Raw genomic sequence first — 8,604 nt, 5'->3', positions numbered from 1 at the left:
ATCGCTAGAAAAGTGATCCGCCAATCGACTAACAACCGGGTTCCTACATACTGCAAGGTAAACAGAGGCGTGTGGAGTAAGGAACCTTGGCCAATGTCGCGTCATGCAGGGAATCAAACCAAGTCTCTTGCTTGTAAGGTGAGTGCTCTAACCACTGAGCTACAGTCCCCAGATACCCAAGGTGGCATGTCAAGAGGTTACAGGTTCAACAACAACAACTTGCTTTTATATAAATGCAACTTCTTGTTATATAGCACCCTTCATGCTGGGTGACATCTCAGTGCTCGAAGAGGAGCAATATTGAAGTACAAAGGGAGCCACCAAGAAAGGTAAATTGGCCTAAGTGGAGGAAAGCACTGTTAGCTTGTTGAGTCCAGTGGCATACTTCTGTGTTGTAATATTCTCTATGATTAGGGCAAACATAGGTCGTTTATTGTCAAAGCTTAATGGCAAGTTCCCACTCTCGTGGTACAGGATCTCCTGAGAGCAGCATTTCACCCTGCAACATTCTTCTGATAAACCGGCAACTTCACTGCTTTAATCTACTGAAGATCTTACAATAATAAATAATAATCCTTGCATTTGAGAGAGCGACTTATCACATCATCTAAGACTTCTCAAATGCGCTTCACAGAATACACTGTAAAGTGAATTGACTGTATATTTGGTGGGCAAGACACAAAAGCCAATCGCCCACAGCGGTGGCGGATTGAGTGACCAAATTATTATTGTTTTTAAGAATCATCGGTAAGAATTTGCTGGACAAAACAAGACCGAGGGCCATCCAGTTTGCCTCTCACCACCCTAAGCCGGTCGCATGGCGCGTCACGCCCCAAACTATATACCGTATGGCGAGACATTATTTTCTCGATTGTGCACGATGCGGGGAGAAGAAGAAGAAGAAGAAGAAGGAGAAGGGTGGGTGGGGGGTGGGTGGGGTGTAGAGAGAGGGAAGGTAGGGGGGAATGGAATGGAGTATAGGTTTCAAAAAGGGTTTGTGTTGTGCAAATTGACTACAACTCCCAGATTCCCCTCAGCTGCAGCACTGCTCATGTCCAGTGGCTGTCCCAGCACCGTTGCGTGTGCATTTCCTGGCATTTCTTGGCCACCAACCCTCCCCTCCCCGCCCTGAGCCTGGGCTTCGGGAGCATTTACTCCCAAGGAGGAGCACAAACCTATTTTGCTTTGTGTGTGTGTGTGAGTGAGAGAGAGAGAGAGAGAGGGGGGGAGGAAGCAAAACAAACTATTCAATCTGAGGAGACACTAAGAGGACTGACTCCCCCCTTCCTACCCGGCCTCAGAGACTCTCCAAAAAGGTCAGGCGAGATCCTAAGGATCGTTGTGATGTTTGTTGGGATGGGCTGAGCTGTGCTGCTGGGCTGAGCTGCTGGGCTGAGATGGGCTGTGCTGTGGGGCTGAGATGGGCTGAGCTGTGGCTGTGCTGAGGCTGAGATGGGCTGAGCTGTGCTGTGGCTGAGCTGTGCTGCTGGGCTGAGCTGCTGGGCTGAGATGGGCTGAGGCTGAGATGGGCTGAGCTGTGCTGTGGCTGAGCTGTGCTGCTGGGCTGAGATGGGCTGAGGCTGAGATGGGCTGAGCTGTGCTGTGGGGCTGAGATGGGCTGAGCTGTGCTGTGGGGCTGAGATGGGCTGAGCTGTGCTGAGGCTGAGATGGGCTGAGCTGTGCTGTGGGGCTGAGATGGGCTGAGCTGTGCTGAGCTGTGGCTGTGCTGAGGCTGAGATGGGCTGAGCTGTGCTGGGCTGAGCTGTGCTGAGCTGTGGCTGTGCTGAGGCTGAGATGGGCTGTGCTGGGCTGAGCTGTGGCTGTGCTGGGCTGTGGCTGTGCTGGGCTGAGCTGTGCTGCTGGGCTGAGATGGGCTGTGCTGAGGCTGAGATGGGCTGAGATGTGCTGTGGCTGTGCTGAGCTGGGTTGTGCTGAGCTGGGTTGTGCTGTGGTTGTGCTGTGCTGAGCTGTGGCTGTGCTGAGCTGTGCTGTGGCTGAGCTGGGCTGTGGCTGGTTGTGCTGAGCTGTGCTGTGGTTGTGCTGTGCTGTGGTTGTGCTGTGCTGAGCTGTGCTGTGGTTGTGCTGTGCTGGGCTGTGGCTGAGCTGTGCTGTGCTGAGCTGTGCTGGGCTGTGGCTGGTTGTGCTGAGCTGTGCTGTGGTTGTGCTGTGCTGGGCTGTGGCTGAGCTGTGCTGTGCTGTGGTTGTGCTGAGCTGTGCTGAGCTGAGCTGGGCTGTGGCTGGTTGTGCTGAGCTGTGCTGTGTCTGAGCTGTGCTGAGCTGTGCTGTGGTTGTGCTGTGCTGAGCTGAGCTGTGCTGTGGTTGTGCTGTGCTGAGCTGTGCTGGGCTGTGGCTGGTTGTGCTGAGCTGTGCTGTGGCTGAGCTGTGCTGTGGTTGTGCTGTGCTGTGGCTGAGCTGGGCTGTGGCTGAGCTGGGCTGTGGCTGAGCTGTGCTGTGGTTGTGCTGTGCTGTGGCTGAGCTGGGCTGTGGCTGAGCTGGGCTGTGGCTGAGCTGTGCTGTGGTTGTGCTGTGCTGTGGCTGAGCTGGGCTGTGGCTGAGCTGTGCTGTGGTTGTGCTGAGCTGGGCTGGGCTGAGCTGGGCTGTGCTGAGCTGTGCTGGGCTGAGCTGGGCTGAGCTGTGCTGGGCTGTGGTTGTGCTGGGCTGTGGCTGAGCTGTGGCTGAGCTGTGCTGGGCTGTGGCTGAGCTGTGCTGAGCTGTGCTGTGGTTGGGCTGTGGCTGAGCTGTGCTGTGCTGTGGCTGAGCTGTGCTGTGCTGGGCTGAGCTGTGGTTGTGCTGAGCTGTGCTGGGCTGAGCTGTGCTGGGCTGTGGCTGTGCTGTGCTGGGCTGAGCTGTGCTGTGCTGAGCTGTGCTGGGCTGTGGCTGTGCTGTGCTGGGCTGAGCTGTGCTGTGCTGAGCTGTGCTGGGCTGTGGCTGTGCTGTGCTGGGCTGAGCTGTGCTGGGCTGTGGCTGAGCTGAGCTGTGCTGAGCTGTGCTGTGGTTGTGCTGTGCTGTGCTGTGGTTGTGCTGTGCTGAGCTGTGCTGGGCTGTGGCTGGTTGTGCTGTGGTTGTGCTGTGCTGTGCTGGGCTGTGGCTGGTTGTGCTGGGCTGTGGCTGAGCTGTGCTGGGCTGGGCTGAGCTGTGCTGGGCTGAGCTGTGCTGGGCTGTGGCTGAGCTGTGCTGGGCTGTGGCTGAGCTGTGCTGTGCTGGGCTGTGCTGTGGCTGAGCTGTGCTGGGCTGAGCTGTGCTGGGCTGGGCTGAGCTGTGCTGGGCTGAGCTGTGCTGGGCTGTGGCTGAGCTGAGCTGTGCTGGGCTGAGCTGTGCTGGGCTGAGCTGTGCTGGGCTGTGGCTGAGCTGTGCTGTGCTGGGCTGAGCTGGACTGAGCTGTGCTGGGCTGTGGCTGAGCTGTGCTGTGCTGGGCTGGGCTGTGGCTGGGCTGAGCTGGGCTGAGCTGTGCTGGGCTGGGCTGAGCTGTGCTGGGCTGAGCTGTGCTGGGCTGTGGCTGAGCTGAGCTGTGCTGGGCTGAGCTGGACTGAGCTGTGCTGGGCTGTGGCTGAGCTGTGCTGGGCTGAGCTGGACTGAGCTGTGCTGGGCGAGTACTGTGTGCGCTTTTTAACGGCTTGTTAAAATGTAACTGCTGTAGTTTCGATATGTTACCATGAGGGGCTTTTGTTAATATATGTATAAAGGAATGATACAAAGGTTCATTTTTTTGAAACAAAGATGTCCTGTAACATCCGAACAGCGCTGATTGTTCAGAGGGTTTATTGTTACTGAGACTGTGTGCGAATTCCAGTCCTTTTAATACCCACATCCGACAGAGATACACCGTGAAACCCACTGACTGGAGATGTCTGGGACTGAGAGTGCATTGAAATGCAGTGAAGTGGGGGGGTGGGGGGGTGGGGAGGGGGGGGTGTGTGGGGGGTGGGGAGGGGAAGGGGGGTGTGGGGGGTGGGGAGGGGAAGGGGGGTGTGGGGGGTGGGGAGGGGAAGGGGGGGTGGTGTGGGGTGGGGAGGGGGGGAGGGGAGGGGGGGTGTGGGGGGGGGGAGAGGGGAAGGGGGGGAGGGGAGGGGGGTACAGTAACTTGCGTATTGCAGTGATTTGGTGTGTGTGTGTGTGTGTGGAGGCGGCGGTTGGTATTATTCCTTTGATCATTATTAATTGTCACTTTAGAGTTTTTGGTCATTGTGTGAACAGAGGCTATCGATGGTGTGAGTGAGTGAGGGAGTGAGGGAGTGAGTGAGGGAGTGAGGGAGTGAGGGCAGAGCGCGGGGACAAAGGGATCGATCCATCGATCCCATCGCCTGTAATCGGACGATTTCACGAGCAATTCCGAAATGCCTTCGTTATTCCCGATCCTTTCTCAGGCGACACTACCCCCCCCCTCCCTCCCCCCCCTCCCTCTCCCCCCCCCTCTCCCTCCCCCCCCTCTCCCTCCCCTCCCCCCCGCCCCCCCTCTCCCTCCCTCCCCCCCCTCCCCTCCCTCCCCCTCCCCCCCCCTCCCCTCCCTCCCCCCTCCCCCCCCCTCCCCTCCCTCCCCCCCCCCCCCTCCATCCCTGTCTCCTTCTCACCGCCGATCGGATCCTTTGTAACCGACTTCCCGGTCTGTACACAGTTGACGTGCATTCTTGTGACGCCCGTTATTTTGCATCGCGTGCGGGGCTCGGGAATGCGGGGCTCGGGAATGCGGGGCTCGGGAATGCGGGGCTCGGGAATGCGGGGCTCGGGAATGCGGGGGTCGGGAATGCGGGGTCGGGAATGCGGGGCTCGGGAATGCGGGGGTCGGGAATGCGGGGGTCGGGAATGCGGGGCTCGGGAATGCGGGGCTCGGGAATGCGGGGGTCGGGAATGCGGGGCTCGGGAATGCGGGGGTCGGGAATGCGGGGGTCGGGAATGCGGGGCTCGGGAATGCGGGGCTCGGGAATGCGGGGGTCGGGAATGCGGGGCTCGGGAATGCGGGGCTCGGGAATGCGGGGCTCGGGAATGCGGGGGTCGGGAATGCGGGGGTCGGGAATGCGGGGGTCGCTGTTAGTGGAGGGTCTGTGCTCTCTAATGGGGTCGAAGATTGCAGCGACGGCCGAGTCCCTGACGGGAGGGGCGCGGGTGCGGCTGTGAGTCACATCGCTTCCACTCCTTCCCCGGGATCTGATCTGATGTGATGTGATGTCCGGTCCGGGCCGTGCAGACCCCCCCCCCCCCCGCCCCCCCGCCGTGAGTTACCGTGTGACAGCTCCGGGCGGAGGAGGAGAGGGAGACAACTGCTTTGAGCGCCTTTAAGGCGTTTTTTTCCCCTCTCTCTCTCCTTCTCTCCTCTCTCTCTCCTCTCTCCTCTCTCTCTCTCTCTCTGACCGACATCTGCCACGTGACCCGCAGTTCCCAAAGCCCATCTCTTCCTGACCGCGCACTGCACTGTGTGGCCGCAGTTTCCTCCCGACGCCACGAGTGCCCACGTTAAGGTATCCAATCCACCGGGGGGTTGGGTGCGGTGCAGTTTAATAGCCCGGAACAGGGGGGGGAGGGGTGAGGGGAGGGGGGGGGGGAGGGAGAGGAGGGGTGAGGGGAGGGAGGGGGGGGAGGGAGGTGAGGGGAGGGTGAGGGGGAGGGGGGGGGAAGGGAGGTGAGGGGAGGGGGGGGAAGGGAGGTGAGGGGGAGTGAGGGGAGGGAGAGGAGGGAGGGAGGGGGAGGGAGGTGAGAGGAGGGGGAGGGAGGGGTGAGGGGAGGGAGGGGTGAGGGGAGGGAGGGGTGAGGGGAGGGGGGAGAGAGAGGAGGGGGAGGGAGAGGAGGGTTGAGGGGAGGGGAGGGAGGTGAGGGGAGGGAGAGGAGGGGGAGGGAGGTGAGGGGGGGCAGATTTCTGTTTATTGCACCCCCAGCTCGGGGTTGTTTTCCTATTGCTTCCCTTTCCCCCTCTGCAGCACTGACTGTTACGGGGTTTGGGCTCTCTGGGTATCACCAGTTCTGAGTGGATAACTCCATCCTTGGGGGGCAATGGGAGATCCTCCCGCCCTGAACTTGGCTTAGTTGGCAGTGGATACAGTACCATGGAGTGGGGTTGGTCTGGTGTTGTGATGGAGGCACAATAAGATGGGCTGATAAGATGCTGTTGGATCGACCGAATGGCCTTCCTCATCCAAATCATTTTTGTGAAATCCCACGTTAGCAGTTGAGCTCACATTCCAGTGCGGTGCCGAGGGGGCGGTCAGTGTCAAAGACGCCGCCCTTTGCTGAGACGTCAAACTAACGTCCTGTCTTCCTGTTCTTCAGGTGGATGTTAACAACACTGTGGCACTATCCCAAATGGGATGGAACTTTCTCTGGATTCATTGATTGTTTTCTAGGATCTTGATGTGCACAAAACTGGCTCCCGCAGCTGCCTTAAAAAAAAGGGTCACTGTGTCTGACAGTAATTATTGCAGAGCGCTTTGAGCCGCTTGGCAATAAAAAAAATCTTTAATATTGTGCCTTTCACATCATGAGGATTTTAACGTATCGAGGAAAACGGTACAAAATGCAAGTTCTTTCATTTTTCTCATCAAAATAGCTACTCTCAATTGTGTTTGGAGATGTCCTCATGACATGAACGGGATAAGCGTTTGGAGATGTCCTCATGACATGAACGGGACAATATATATGTAAATATTTGTTAGTGAGTGTGTGTGTGTGTGTGTGTGTGTATCACTTGTGAATGTCATTATTTGACAGGATGGGAATAACAGCCACACATACCACACGCTTGCAATTTAGGTGTCAGTCTGGCTCAACTGGTAGTACTCTTTCCTCTTGATTTAGAGGGGTATAACTTCAAGCCCCACAATCAGGACTTTGAACTGTGTCTAGGCTAGCACTGCCCAGTGCTGTGGGATAGCTGCTGTTCTTATCATGTCGTCAAGATGTCTCCCAAGTGCTACAGAATATAATATAAAGTGGATTGACTGTATTTTGTGCCTGAATACAGTAATGTCCCACACGCAGTCAAAGATTGGGTGACCAATTTTTATTTTGGGAATTGTGGGCTAGAACAGTAGGGAAAACTCCCTTCTCTTTCTGCATAGTTCGATGGGATCTACAGAAGATACCTTGGTTTAACGTCTCATCTGTAGGACAGCATCTCTGACAATGCAACACACCCCAGAATTGCATTGGAGTGTCAGTTTAGACTATGTGGGACTTGAACCCACAACCTTCTGATTCGGAAGCTTCCACTGCTCCAGGCTGATAATAACATAGGAACGTAGGAAAACATGAGAGGAAGTCATCCAGCTCGATGAGCTTGTTCCACTAGTTTGTTAAAATTTGGCAGATTTTTTAATCCCAATTCCCTGTCCTTTCACGATACCGCCCTGATACTTCTGCTACCCAAGTTTTTATCTCTCTCTTAATTCTTTCTAATCCTGTTGATTCCACCTCTGCAGCATTCTGGGGAGAGGCCCTGTTCACATCTTCACACCCTCTGTAAAATGCTTTCTGACCTCAGTTCTAATTGTCTTGGTTCTCTTTTAAGGCTATCCTCCCTCCAGGAATTTCTCAAAATTCTTCACACACCTTACCTTGAACTATCATTATGTAGGCAAAATGGTAGCAAATCAGTGAATATATATATCAATCAGCTGAACGATGATTATTCTGCATTTTGGATGAGATGGGATTTCAGGACACCAGGAGAAATAATATAGCAGGAATCATTAACTTTCATTTGTAGAACAGGAACCGTCATTTCTTATCTGAATAATGGCAGCTCCAACAATACATTAAAAAAAACAGCTTGATGCTGTGATGAGATGACGGTAACAGAGGTGTTCTGGAAGGATGAGATCAGATGGGCCCAAGGATCTGTTTCATGCAAACCAATCCTGTGAAAGAAAATAAGAGCACAGAATGATTTACATTTTTTTAAGCTTGTGCAAAATTTAAAATAGGCCTAGGAGCAAAACCCTGTGTTTGTTTTCTTCTCTCCCTCCGAAGGATTGCGACTAGTGTAGCCCCAAATGTAACATGGGTTAAGATAGTTAACACAAACTGTGAACCTTTTTTTATCTGTACTTGTATGGAGTCCTGCCGCGTATTGGTTAGAGCACTTGCCTTGCAAGCGAGAAGGCCAGGATTCGATTTCCATACAGAGCGAAATGTTAGGCAAGTTTCCTTACTCTACAGGCTTTAGCAGTAAGTCGGAACCCAGTTGTTAGTCAATTGGCGGATTGCTTTTCTGGGGGTAGTAATCCCTTCAATAAAAATAATAATAGTTTATGGGACACTGCTGTCTGCAATTGGCTACCATGTTTCAGCCACAAAATATACAGTAATTCACTCGACAGTATATTCTGTGAAGTGCTTTGAGATGTCTCGAAGAAGTGATAAGGAGCTATATCAAATGCAAGGATTATTATTATTACTTTTGCTTGTTGACCGGGCTGTGGCTTACCACTAGTTCATCGTGAGGGGGGAAGAAGAGACCTTCCTGTGCTCTTGAGAACAACTTTGAAAGTTTTAGAGGTCTCTTTTGATGTTGACCTCAGTGCAGACAGGGAGAATGCTGTGTTTAGCCACTGGGTTTGAGTTACAGGTAGGCAGTGAGAGGCAGGCGACATTTTAAAAAAAGTATCTATTTCTCTA

The 8,604-nt window shown here is 54.5% G+C and overlaps 1 protein-coding gene across 3 annotated transcripts in view; it reads left to right on the top strand.

Annotated features, from left to right (window-relative positions):
• The first annotated feature begins 1,073 nt into the window (after positions 1-1,073).
• The window catches only part of ctif (CBP80/20-dependent translation initiation factor), a 68,412-nt gene continuing 60,881 nt past the window's right edge, over positions 1,074-8,604 (top strand). For 2 of the 3 annotated variants that reach the window (XM_042336049.1, XM_042336039.1), the window contains exon 1: positions 1,074-1,316. The gene's annotated coding sequence lies outside the window, so the exon portion shown is untranslated. Of the gene's footprint in view, positions 1,317-4,568; positions 4,601-8,604 lie in introns of those variants that run through there. The other variant, XM_042336042.1, reaches the window with a different exon arrangement.

Source organism: Callorhinchus milii, unplaced genomic scaffold, assembly GCF_018977255.1.
Source record: "Callorhinchus milii isolate IMCB2004 unplaced genomic scaffold, IMCB_Cmil_1.0 Scaffold1, whole genome shotgun sequence".
Taxonomy (NCBI): domain Eukaryota; kingdom Metazoa; phylum Chordata; class Chondrichthyes; order Chimaeriformes; family Callorhinchidae; genus Callorhinchus; species Callorhinchus milii.
The sequence above is the reverse complement of the archived record's forward strand: the minus strand, read 5'-3'. Positions and strand labels throughout refer to the sequence as shown.